The sequence below is a fragment of the Gallus gallus genome, chromosome 10 (genome assembly GCF_016699485.2).
Source record: "Gallus gallus isolate bGalGal1 chromosome 10, bGalGal1.mat.broiler.GRCg7b, whole genome shotgun sequence".
NCBI lineage: Eukaryota > Metazoa > Chordata > Aves > Galliformes > Phasianidae > Gallus > Gallus gallus.
Window position 1 is genome coordinate 576,927 of NC_052541.1, and position 12,416 is coordinate 589,342.

General features: G+C 56.1%; 3 long non-coding RNA genes across 5 annotated transcripts; 2 read left to right on the top strand and 1 right to left on the bottom strand.

The window, feature by feature from the left end:
• Positions 1–2,777: 2,777 nt before the first annotated feature.
• Positions 2,778–7,960, bottom strand: LOC121111568. Of its 2 annotated transcripts, XR_005862704.1 has the most exons (4): positions 7,363–7,960; positions 6,668–6,839; positions 4,761–5,818; positions 2,778–2,914 (listed from the first exon to the last, which is right to left on the bottom strand). It is a non-coding gene; the product is annotated as an uncharacterized LOC121111568 (long non-coding RNA). The 2 variants fall into 2 exon arrangements; XR_005862703.1 differs by having other exon boundaries at positions 4,761–6,839.
• Positions 7,961–8,342: 382 nt separating this feature from the next.
• LOC121111622 lies at positions 8,343–11,311 on the top strand. Of its 2 annotated transcripts, XR_005862706.2 has the most exons (5): positions 8,343–8,727; positions 9,639–9,733; positions 9,825–9,930; positions 10,017–10,287; positions 10,377–11,311. It is a non-coding gene; the product is annotated as an uncharacterized LOC121111622 (long non-coding RNA). The 2 variants fall into 2 exon arrangements; XR_005862705.2 differs by having other exon boundaries at positions 10,017–11,311.
• A 233-nt stretch (positions 11,312–11,544) lies between these two features.
• On the top strand, positions 11,545–12,416 carry LOC112533221. The gene is made up of 3 exons (XR_003077114.2): positions 11,545–11,711; positions 11,829–11,960; positions 12,100–12,416. It is a non-coding gene; the product is annotated as an uncharacterized LOC112533221 (long non-coding RNA).

The following is a 12,416-nucleotide window of genomic DNA, read 5'->3' on the forward strand; positions in this document are numbered from 1 at the left end:
CTCCTCACAGACAGTCCCCACAGTCCCTCAGCACACAAAACCCCTCACTTCCACCTCAGAACCAGCCCCACAGCCCTCCTTACAGACTCCTACAGACAGACCAGCACAGGCCCCCCACTCCCCAAGGCCCCCAACTGCCGCACAGAAGCAATCCCAGGACGCTTTCCAGAGTCTCTCTGCCCCTCACAGACCTTGCCCTGGCTTTGCTGAACATCATTAGGACACCACTCGTGACCGCCTCCACCCGGACACAGAGCCATTGAGCACAGCTCTCTGGCTGCGACTGTCCAGCCAATTCCACCCCATAGCCCACCCTTTGAACACAGACCAATCCAAACCAGTGCCAATCTGTCTCCACTGCAATGGTACAGAGGATGGCCACCTCACAGTGCCTTTTTGCTGCCTCCAGTTACTGCGGTCATCGATCACTGACAGCCCCTCCATCTCTGAGCCCTACAGATAACGCTGGCTCACCTCCACTGCTAAAGGCCCGGGTAACCCCACCCAGTGTTGGCTGGTGACAGTGGGAAACCACTGGGCCCGAATATCCTCCCTCAGAGAGAAAACTGTCCCAAGGGGTGAGGACTCATTGCAGGGATGGTCAACTTCCACTGGGACGGGAGGCTCTTGGGAAGGAAGAGCACTGCGCTGCAAAATGCCCATTGGGAGGGTCACTGATCATTGGAATGGGAAACAACTGGGATGGGAAGGATGTTTGCCTACGAAAAATCAAACCATCTCAAGCCTGGGGGAAAGGGGCTGACCCCAACGGTCACGCAACCCCCCGTTGGGGGAGGGGCTCCCCTAACTGCCACTCTCCAGCTGTCATGGCAGGTAAGGCAGCAGGCTTCCCCTGCTCCCGTGCTTCAGCTGGCCCCAGCGCCCCAGATCTCACCCCTGTAACCCAGACCTCACCCCAGCGCCCCAGATCTCACCCCAGCACCCCAGATCTCACCCCTGTAACCCAGACCTCACCCCAGCACCCCAGATCTCACCCCAGCGCCCCAGATCTCACCCCTGTAACCCAGATCTCACCCCAGCGCCCCAGATCTCACCCCTGTAACCCAGACCTCACCCCAGCACCCCAGATCTCACCCCAGCGCCCCAGATCTCACCCCTGTAACCCAGATCTCACCCCTGTAACCCAGACCTCACCCCAGCACCCCAGATCTCACCCCAGAGCCCCAGATCCCACCCCTGTAACCCAGATCTCACCCCAGCGCCCCCGATCTCACCCCTGTAACCCAGATCTCACCCCAGCACCCCAGATCCCACCCCTGGTAACCCAGATCCCACCCCAGCACCCCAGAGCCCCAGATCCCACCCCTGTAAGCCCGATCTCACCCCTGTGCCCCAGATCCCACCCCAGCGCCCCAGATCTCACCCCAGCGCCTACTTTGGCCTTTCCCCACAGAGAGAATCCCTCGAGGAGCGCTGACGGTGCCTCTGACACCCGACGCCATTTTCGTTGAAGCGACTGTGCCGCCACCGGACCCCGCCTGGATGCAGCCCACCATCCGCGGACCGATGCCGGTACCACCCCGACCCCTCCCTGTCCCCACTGCCACCTACCTGGCGCCTCAGGCCTCTGTCTGGCCTGGGGTACCAGGTGTCTGGGGACAGGCAGCGCAGCTCCCCCCTGGGGGGCTGCCCCCAACTGTGGGGCTGCACTTGCCCGTGCTGCAGCTGCTACCTGGGGGGCTGCACCCAGGTATGGCTCCCCCCACTGCCCCTGCTCACTGCTGGGGACATCCCCTGCTGGCAGGGACGCTGCTGCCCCAGCAGCCGATGGGGCTGTGGCCTGGGGCTGTGTTCCACGGGGAGCCCCCGCAGCCCGCAGGCACCTGCCTGCCGCAGGCCCCCGGCCGCCCCGGCCCCCCACCAGTTCTTTTGCAGGTACCGTCACTGCAGGAGCAGGTGCTCCCCGTGCCCTGCACCCTGCCCGCCACCTGGGAGCCACCGATGGAGCCCTTTCAAGACGCCGTGGTGCTCACGGAGGACCAGGGGCACCCAGCGCCCACCGACGTGTGCCCCCATCCCGCCACGGCTCAGCTCGCCTGCAGCGCTGCGACGCTGGAATCAGGCGGTGAGTCCAGGGGCTGCAGAGCGGGTGGCAGGCTGTCCGCACCGGGTGGCTGTGGGAAAGCTGCCACTGCCCCACTGGGGATGTCCTTGCTTTCCCAGCAGTGACAACGAGCGCAGACATCCCGGAGGACATCGCGGACATCCATGATCTCCTGGCATGGCTCAACGACGGTGAGTTTGGGGGCAGCAGAGCTGGCGGGGGTCGTTGGCACCCAGTGGGTGTGGGAAAGAAAGCTGGCATTGCCCCACCGGGGATTTTCTTCCTTTTCCAGAAGTGACATCCAAGACAGGCATCCTGTACGACACCGCAGACATTGATGACCTGCTCACGTGGATCAACAACGGTGAGTCTCTCTCTGAGGGGCAGCAGAGCTGGTGGGGGGGTGTCTGCACTGAGTGGGCGTGGGAAAGCTGGCATTGCCCCGCTGGGGATTTTCTGCCTTTTCCAGAAGAGACACCCAGCACCGACAGACTTGACAACGATGTGGAAATTGACAATTTGCTCACCTGGATTGACGGTGAGACTGTGGTCTGCAGAGGTGACGGGTGGGTGCCTGCACCGAGCGGGTGTGGGAAGACTGCCATCATCGTTCGGGGGGATGTTCTTGCTTTTTCAGAAGCGGCGAGTGCTCTGGAGGTCCCCCAGCACAACCAGGACCTGCCCGGTGTCACAAGAGAGGGGACCAAAGACACTGCGAACAGCTGCCAAATGGAAGAGCTGATGCAGTGCATCACTGCCACGGAGCCACTGAGCCCAGATGTCTCCAGCAGCCTCGACTCCTCTTCTTCCATCACAGAGCACTCTGACTCCTCCAGGGCCAGCAGGGAGCTGAGCAAAGACACACAACCTGAACCAGGGCTCCTCAGCAACTCGCTCTGCTGGCAGCCAGCATCCCCGGAGCTGCCCGTGCCGACGCCCCTGGCTGCCCCTGCGCCTCCGTCGCCCCGCACCGCACATCTGATGGAAGAGGCGCGGCGGAGGCAGCCCCGGGTGGTTCTCACCCGCCTGGCACTGCCGCCCCCCCTGGCTGCCCCCACACCCCTGTTGCCCCACACAGCACATCTGATGGAAGAGGCGCAGCGGAGGCAGCCCCGGGTGGTTCTCGCCCGCCTGGCACTGCCACCCGGATGCATCTCCTGCCGGGTGGCAGACAAGCACCACGGGGACAGCACCGAGCCAGCCAAGCACCCTGTGCCTCCTTTCACGCAAAGTGGACAGGTCATGGAACGGGTGCAGCGGAGGCAGCCCCACGTGGTTCTCGCCCGCCTGGCCCTGCCACCCGGATGCATCTCCTGCCGGGTGGCAGACAAGCACCATGGGGACAGCACCGAGCCAGCCAAGTGCCCAGCGCCCGCCTGCACCACCACAAAAGGCAACAGCACCGGGCACGTCCCAGCCAGAAAGAGGAAGCTGCCGCGGGGCCAGGATGTTCCAGGCCACAAACACCGGCGCTAGGCGAAGCTGGCTGTGTCAGCACGGCGCGCAGCAGGAGGACTCGGTGCCCATCACAGCCCAACAGGCGCTCGAGAGGGAGCGTGCCAAGAAACCGGCCCACTTGGTGTAGCAGGAGACGTGGCCATAGCCGACAAACACGGCTCCCTGTAGCCCTGGGCTCCTCGCTGGCCCCCACGATGCCCAGAGAGCAGCGGCAGTGTTCCGGGGGCACCAGCACTGGCCCCAGCCTTCCCCCTCCAAACCTGGGCTGTCCACAAACGGCATCTTGGGCTGGGGCAATGCGGGACTCTGAAGCTGATGGACCGCAAAAGTGTTGGACTGTCAAAGCTTTGGGCTGGGAAATGTTGGCTGGGGGGTGGGAAATGGTTGGGGGGTGGGAATTACTGGGGTGGCAAATATTAGGGTGGGGGGTGGTTGTGGGGTGGGGAACTGTTGGTGTGGGGAATGGGTGGGGGGAGGGAATTTGGGGTGGGAATTCTTTGGGTGGGAACTGAGGGTGGGAATCCTTGGGGTGCTGGGATCTTTTTGGGGTTGGAAATGAAAGGGCTCTACTGTGATATTGTTGGGGTGGGAATCTGGGGTGGGGAATGGGTGGGGGGAGGGAATTTGGGGTGGGAATTCTTGGGGCGCTGGCATCTTTTTGAGGTTGGAAGTGAAATGGCTCTACTGTGATATTGTTGGGGTGGGAATTTGGGGGGTGGGGAACTGCTGGGGTGAGAAATGGCTGCTGTGGGAGATGGTTGGCATCAAAAAGGATTGGACTTCGTGACTGCTGGCATTGGAGATGTGGGGAGGGGGAGGGAATTTTGTGGGGTGGCAATTCTGGGTGGGAAATTGTACTCTGACCATGTTGCACTCCGAAATTGTTGGAATTTGGAGGAAGGAATTATTGGGGTGGGAATCTGGGGGGCTGGGAAGTGTTTTGCAGAGGAAGGGAACTATTGGTGGGAGGGAGCCGGGGGCGGGGGGGGGGCGGGGGGGGAAGGTGAGAAATTGATTGCGGGGTGGGAGCTGGGGGGTGGGAAATTAATTAGAGGGTGGGAATTTTAGGGGGTGGGATCAGAAACAATTGTCAGGGTGGGAAATGGTTGGGAATATCTATTGTCATTTATTTGCTGTTTTGTACGTTCAATTATTAAATGCTTGGCGTTCACTTTCCTACACCTCTGCCTGCAGTCGTTTGTGCAGCACCAAAGCCCCCCCAGGTCCCCGTGCCCACCTCTGGGGATGCTGGGGTGGCTGCAGCGAGCCAAGAGCTCCTCCAGTCTGAACATCTCCATCACCATCGCTGCTGTCAACGTCTCTGTTGCCTTGTTTTGTTCCTGGGGAAGGCGACGGTCACGTGCTGAGCAGTGCATGTGTTGAACTGGGGGCACTGGGCACTACTGGAGGCACTGGGAAGTCCACTGGGGGGCACTGGGAGGCTACTGAGGGCCGCATACAGCACTGGGGTGGCTCCAGGCAGCACTGGGGGGCACTGAGTTTGCACAAGGAGACTCTGGACAATACTGGGAGACAACGGGAGCTTAGTGGGGAACTGCAAAGAGCAGCAGGGGGCACTGGAGAGCTTTGGACAGCACTTGCAGGGTGGGAGGAGGTTCCCACAGTACCCGGGCGGCACCTTTTAACCTCATTAATTTGCTCTTCTACAACATCTCACCCACGGCATTAAGCAATCCATTTCTTCCATGGGGGAGGCTTTCTCCTTGGGGCTGACCCCCCCCCAGCGCCGCTTGGCTCTGCCCTGGGCACTGTGTTCCACACATTCCCACCCTGATGCTGTCACTCAGTGACACATTTGTCACCGACAGACTCCCCGTGGGTCCTGAGGTGGGCTGGGGGGTGTCCTGTGAAAGCAACCCCAGTGACAGCCCCCAGCCCTAGAAGGCACAGATCCTGGAAAACCACCTTTAATGCTGCCAAAATCAGCTTCATCTCATCACCCTGGGACTCCATCTGGGGGCTCTGTGGAAGCTTCCCCTGTTTCAAGCTGGTGCTACCCCGTGCTTGTTGACGATGCTTCATGCTCTGGCATACACGCCTGCAGAGGTTAAATCTGCTCTGCACCCTCGCTTCAAGTCAGACCCTTTTCAACGGGTTCAAATATTCTCCCAAGTAGAAAACCAAAGGGACGTTCCAGCGGAAGAGCACTAGCAGGAGGAGCCTCACGCATTGCTGCTCCCAGGACCCACAGCACTCATTTTTCCCTGCCTGCACAACGCTTCTTTGTCTGCCCACGCACTCCTGGACTGGCTGAACAGAGACCTTCGACTGGAACTCAAGAGCAGAATGAAAGATTATGGTTTGTGGAAGAGTAGTCAAGCTACTTATGATGATTACAGGTACGTAGCAAAGCTGTGCAGGAAGAAAATTAGAAAAGCCAAAGCCCAGCTAGAACTGAGCTCGGACAGTAAGGTGAAGGACAACAAAGAATATTTCTATAAATACATCAACAGCAAGAGGAGGGCAAGGGAGAATCTCCATCCCTTGTTGGACGCCGAGGGCAACTTGGTGACCAAGGATCAGGATAAGGCTGAGGAACTTAATGCCTTTGTTGCCTCAGTCGCTAATAGCAAGACTTGTTACTCCCTGGGAAAAAATCCCCTGTGCTGGTAGATAAGGATGGGGAACTGAATAGGCCCTGCATTATCCACAATGAGATGATTTTGGACCTGCACCGAATGCTGGATGCTCGAGTTCACGGGGCCAGATGGACTGCACTTTGGAGTGCTGAGGGAGTTGGTGGATGTGGTTGCCAAGCCACACTCCATCGTCCTTCAGCAGTCCTGGCTAAATGGAAACACGCAGGTGGACTGGAGACTGGCAAATATGACACACATCTTCAGAAACAGCCAGAAGATGAGCATGGTAGCTACAGACCTATCAGTCTTACCTCAGGGCCAGGATAGGTTATGGAAAGGATAATGTTGAGATTAATTAAAGGTCAACTAGGGGATCGGGCCCAGTCAGAATGGGTTTACGAATGGTAGATCCTGCTTGACAAAATAACTTGCCCCACGCCACCAATGCCACAGGAGACTCCAGGAGCAGGAGAAGATCCGGTGGAGGGAGGAAGCAGGGGCAGCTGGGCCTGCTGTGCACATATACTGACAGACATACAGATACCTTGTCACTGCTCTTCTGCCTCCACGTTTCTGGAGTACTGGGAGTTTTGTCTTCACACAGGAACTCCGCCAAGCCTGTATGTCCAGAGCTGCATTTTCCAGTCCATGGCACCTTGATCCCAGGACGTGCTCCGCCACGTGCTTCTAGGACATGAACATTTGCACAAAGGCCCCTGAAAGTAAAAGCATCCCGGCAGGTTTGCACTGCTCCCACACTCCTCAGCGCTCTCTCTAAAATCTCACACAACACAGACTCTCTCAGACTCTTGACTGCAGCCCAATAGCACAGGATCTCCCCTCTCACTTTATGAGAGAAGAGGCCATAGTTTGTCTTTCTTTTTCAGCTTTGCAGATACCACCAGGCAAGAACTGGCTTTCCCACCCTGCAGCCAGGAATGCTCCAACCTGAGGGGTGAGTGGCTGTGAGAGGAACGTCTCTGCGGAAGCGCAGCTCATTCCTCCCCTCTGACAGGGCCAGAAGGCATGAGACAAAAGAGGAAAGCACAGTGCGTCTGCATTTCCCTCGTGGCTCTTATTTCCTGCGTTACGGTGGGAAACGAGCTGAGCCGCTGTGCCTCTCCATTATGCTTAGCTCTGCAGCTCTGCCATCATCTTTAGACTCAGCTGTTCCTGTGCATAATGCTCCACACAATCACCCTGCAGAGCCCAAAGCCCTGCCTGGCTGCTGTCACTCACCTGGAGGTTGCAGGGTGCTGTGCCTCCTGCCTGTACCTGCTTCTAGGTGTCGCTTGCAAGACATTGAGAGTCCACCTGGTTGGAACTGCGGTCAACAAACACAAACGTGAAACAAGTAAGAAGGGATTCTTTTGTTTCACAGGCTTTCACCTTTGTTAAAACATGGTCTGCTGCGGAGCACAGCTGGAAGCGTTTCACCTGTGCAGAAAAGGGGTGGAGCCTGGTCCCAGCCCTCCCTAACCTCATTTAAGGGCTGGCTGTCTAAGGGGAAGAATCTCTACTGGGAGATCTGCTCTCTGGTAATACCTTCTGAGTCCTGCTCTTCAGAAAGGGGTCTTTCTTTACTAGCTTGAGTCCTTCACCATTCTTGGGAAAATTAAAACACAGTAAAGCAGCTCTATCTGCCACTACCTTTCACTACGGTTACCATTTTAGGTTATGGTTAAAGGTTGAACTTGAGAGTTGGACTGCTGCCACAAGGCTCTGGCTGTGCCGGGCCTCCCTCCGGACTAGGCCCCAAAGCAGCCCCAGCTGAGCCTGGTCCTCCTCCAGCCTGGGCCCCAAAGCAGCCCCAACTGTGCCAGGCCCCCCTCCGGACTGGGCCCCAAAGCAGCCCCAACTGAGCCTGGTCCTCCTCCAGCCTGGGCCCTGAGGCCCTGGCTCTGCCTGGGCCCCCTCCAGACTGGGCCCAAAGGAGGCCTCAACTGTGCCAGGCCCCCTCCAGACTGGGCCCCAAAGCAGCCCCAACTGAGCCTGGTCCTCCTCCAGCCTGGGCCCCAAAGCAGCCCCAAGTGTGCCAGGCCCCCCTCCGGACTGGGCCCCAAAGCAGCCCCAACTGAGCCTGGTCCTCCTCCCGCCTGGGCCCCCTTTGGTCTGGACCCAGAGGAGGCCTCAACTGTGCCAGGCCCCCTCCAGACTGGGCCCCGAGGCCCCGACTGTGCTGGGCCACCCTCCGGCACAGGCCCTGCCTTAAGCCCCGCCCCCTGTGGACAGCTGTGCTATTTGCCTGCTTTGTTTTTTTCTCTCTCTTACCTCTTATTTCCCTGTTCTCTCCACCAATGCATTCAGATCCCCGGGATGGAGTGCGCTGATACTGCTGCGTTCTTCCTGCACCAACTGTCCGGGCGGCTCAGCATGTTCTACAGAACAGCATGCCTTTGGGAATGCTTGGAGTATGTAGCCTGACAGCAAGAGAACACTGCGCTCTTCTGGCTATTTCTCAACATGTCAGAGGGACAGGAGTGTGCTCAGCCTTGTGTGGTTGCACGTATGCAAAAATCCCTATCGCAGCTGTAAACATCTTTGTTGTTCTGCTTTACAGCAGTAGTGTGTGACGAGAAGCCTACCACTATCAATTTAGAGGAGGTAATTAATTGCGACAGTTCCCCTTTCTTCTTCCCTTGACGATGGAGGTGATGGGGTTCTCCTATGCTATGTGCTGGTGTAATACCTCTGAGCCTCAGTTTTGATGGGTTCAGCAAAGCTCATGGCAACAGGCTTTGGTCAACCTCAGATCTGCTGATGAGATAAATAGATGATGATAAGAGAGACCAAAAGAAAAAAACACGAGGCAAGAGTTGTTTTTTTCTTCTAGTCAGCACGCCATCGCTAAATCTTCCATACTGTGACTTTTATCTTGATAGTGATGATCCCTTAACCTCACACGTTTAGCACAACGCTTTCTGTTGTGGAGATTCCCACCAGTGACAAAGTATTAGTGCCGCTTTTCTGCCTGTCTCTTTTTGTCTGTATTTTCTGGCGTGTGGGGATTTCTTTTAGTGGCCCACAAGCACTTCCCAGATAAGCAAGCAGCGCAGGAGGAGGCAGGGGCAAGAGGCAGGAGCAAGGGCAGAGTGGTTTCTTTGTTACTAAATGGAATGACTGTATTTTCTGCATGTGGATTTGCCATAGTGCTTCTTACAAGGCCTAAGGGTGGGATGAAATGTGCCCTGAAGCAGGCGTGCTTGCAGGAAGGCACAAGAGAAATGCAAATCATTTACCCCCAAAATGCAAATCATTACCCCAAAGAGGGTAATCCCAGGAAAAAGAGGGGACAGGAAAAAATCTTTTCTATTAACCCCAGACTTGATGGGAAAGGAAAAGCTGAAGAAGCAGGTGTGTTTGGGGGTGTTCGTCTTCTAGACTGCACCCAGAGAAGGCGAATGATTCTGATGCCGCAGTCTTGGAACTCCAGTCAGTACACAGCTGGAAGGATTTCTGGGCTGAGATGAATTTCTCTCTCTGCAGCTGCTGATCTATTGGATTTTGTGTTCTAGTGCACGGAAGCTTTTGGGCATGATTTATCCTCACTATACCTCACACTGGGTGGGAAAAGTTGGCACTGGATCTCACATAGCAGCTTGTAACAAAGGTTGGACTTGCCAATGCCTTCCACTGTCTCCACTCGTCCGGTGCCTCCTTGAAGCGTATGCCTAATCAGGAAATCTTTTCTTATTCCCTAGCTCTTGCGCAATAAAGAAGCATTTCAACCGCTGCTTCTTGCAGCAGTACAGTGTTTCCAAAGAGAGAAAAACACCACTACTGGCATAAACTGGATTTCTGCTGTTGGTAAGGCTGAGCTGAGGACTGGGCTGACTGTTGCACCTGGGATTGTGTGCGAAGCCTACAGACACAGGAATAACTTTTCCTTGCAGGTTGAGCATGTGCAGTGGAATTGCCAGGTCACAGCCTGAGCCAGTACGTGAGCACATGAGTGCCTGGAGCTGGGGGAGCCTAGATCCACCCTTCCTCTTTCTCCGTCCCCGCAGTGCTTCTGGGAGCGCAGTCAGTCCGCAGGGGTCTCCTCAGCCCCCTCCCCGCGCCCCCCCAGGCCCGTCCCCCCCTTCTTCCAGCGATCCAGATTTCAAAGCGGAGAAGGCTGTGTTCCTCAGCTCACCCCTTTCTTCCAAACTCTCGCTCGGAGGGGTGAGTTGATTGCTCTTTCTTTGATAGCTTGTCCTATAGTGCCTAGATCTCAGAGAAAGGCTCTGTCATTGCCCTTGTTTGCTTTACAGCATGTCAGAGGTCGGTCATTGCTAGGAAAGCTTGTGCTTTAAAGCACCAGGTTGTATAGAGAAGGTAATTCTAAAAGCGAGCTTGCCAGTTCTTTTTTACCTAAGTGGTTTTTGAGCAAGGAAAGATTGGAGATGCTGTTTGCTCATGGAAGATGGAGAGGAGGAAAAGCAAGTAAGACGCATGCTGTGCATAGCCACTGCATGCACCATTTCCCCCCTGAACAAAGGAGGAGCAGCTCAGCAAGCTTGGCATCTCAGCAAGCTTGGTAACCCCCTTGGGGGGAGGGGCTCCCCTAACTGTTTCTCTTCAGCTGTCATGGCAGGTAAGGCAGCAGGCTTCCCGTGCTCCGATGCCACAGAGTTGCATGGGGGAGCAGCACCAGGACAGGGAAAGGAACCCTTGCGGCCCCAGCCACACTGTCCTGCACACTCCTGTGCAAGGGTTGGGTTATGGGGATATGGATACAGTAAGACTGTGGGATGGGTTTGGGATGGGATATGGATATTGGATGGAAATGGGGATATGGAGATATGGAATTGGTTTGGAATGATAATGGGATTGAATAAGTGTAGGGAGTGGATACGGGGTGGGACATGAATATTGGCATGGATGTGGGCTGTGGGATGGGCCATGGATTTGAGGTGGGTCAAGGACTCGGGCACCCCACCACTACAGCGCTGCTTCCAGCATCCAGGCTGTACCCTCCCAGCCCCTCCAGCGCTACTCCCCGTCCCCTCCCAGACCCATCATGACCCGCAGACCCCTTTGCTACTGGGGGCTCTGGGGAAGATACAGGGGGAATATGAGGTTATAGGGCACTGAGGGGGCTTTGGGGAGGGATATGATTATTTACGGGGCTGGGGGGGAGCTATAGGAGTGGATATATGGGGTTATCGGGCTAGAGGGGGCTGGGATGTGTCTATAGGAAGGATAATGAGGGATATGGGGCTATGGGGGGGGGGGTGAAGGGGGATATGAGGCTGTAGGATGTTGTGAGGGGGTACAGAGTGATAATGGGAGGGATGTGGGGGGATACAGGGGGGCTGTTGGGAGCTGTTGGGGGATATAGGGATATATGAGGCAATAGGGGGATGTGGGGGGGCTATAGAGATGGATATGGAGCTATAGGGGGTTGTGGGGGGGCTGTTGGGTTGCATATAGGGGGATATGGGGCTATAGGGTGGGCTTTAAGGGGATGTGGGGCTAGAAGGGTCTCCCTTTCCCCTTCCCCCAGCATTTCCCTTCCCTTCAGTTTCTTGTTATTTTAGGAATGCTTTAAGCATTGGTGTGCTTTACTGAGAATGTTTCTTCCCAGTCTGTCATTTCATAGCAGGGTGAGTAAAATGCTAGTCATGACATTTAAATTAGAACTGAAATTGTTTTGGAATAGAATATGATTGTTTTGTGGTTTTAAATCTGAAATGTGTCTTCTCCTTGGGCTTTGGGTACAGATATTGTTTAATAATGACTTTGGAGAAGGTTTCAGTATCCAGTCTCCTGATCAGGAAGAAAGAAGAAGGTTTTTGGAGGACTTAATCATGAGTCGAGCTGCTGCTGAACCTCCACTTCCAACATGCAAGCAGGTGAGGACGCTGTGCATCTCAGTCTTTCCTCACTGCAAGGTACCAGCGACTCAGTCTGTGCTTCGGCGGTGATTTTCCATCAGCACTTCTGCTTGTATCCAAGCACCAGGCATCCGCTGACGTTGTCTGATGGCTTTAGGCTGGGCAGACACGGGAAGCACTGCCTGCAGCAGCACCAGCTGAGCTGTGTGTGCCAGAGGAAGGAATGCGGTGTCTGGAGGAGCAGTGGGAGGAGACCCTGCGTGACTCTGCGTGTTCTGCAGGGCTGTTCCTCACAGCCTGCCACTGACAGACGTTTTGGGGCACTGCAGAGCCCGTTGGTGCAGAGGAATTAAAGCGGTGTTGATCTGTAATGCCATTTGATCTGTGTGCATGCAGAATTTCCCCGTGTTTGTAGTTCTCAGTGTTTGTGGGCCTGGTTGTGTTCAAAGATGTCAGAGCTCCGTGCGTCTTTGT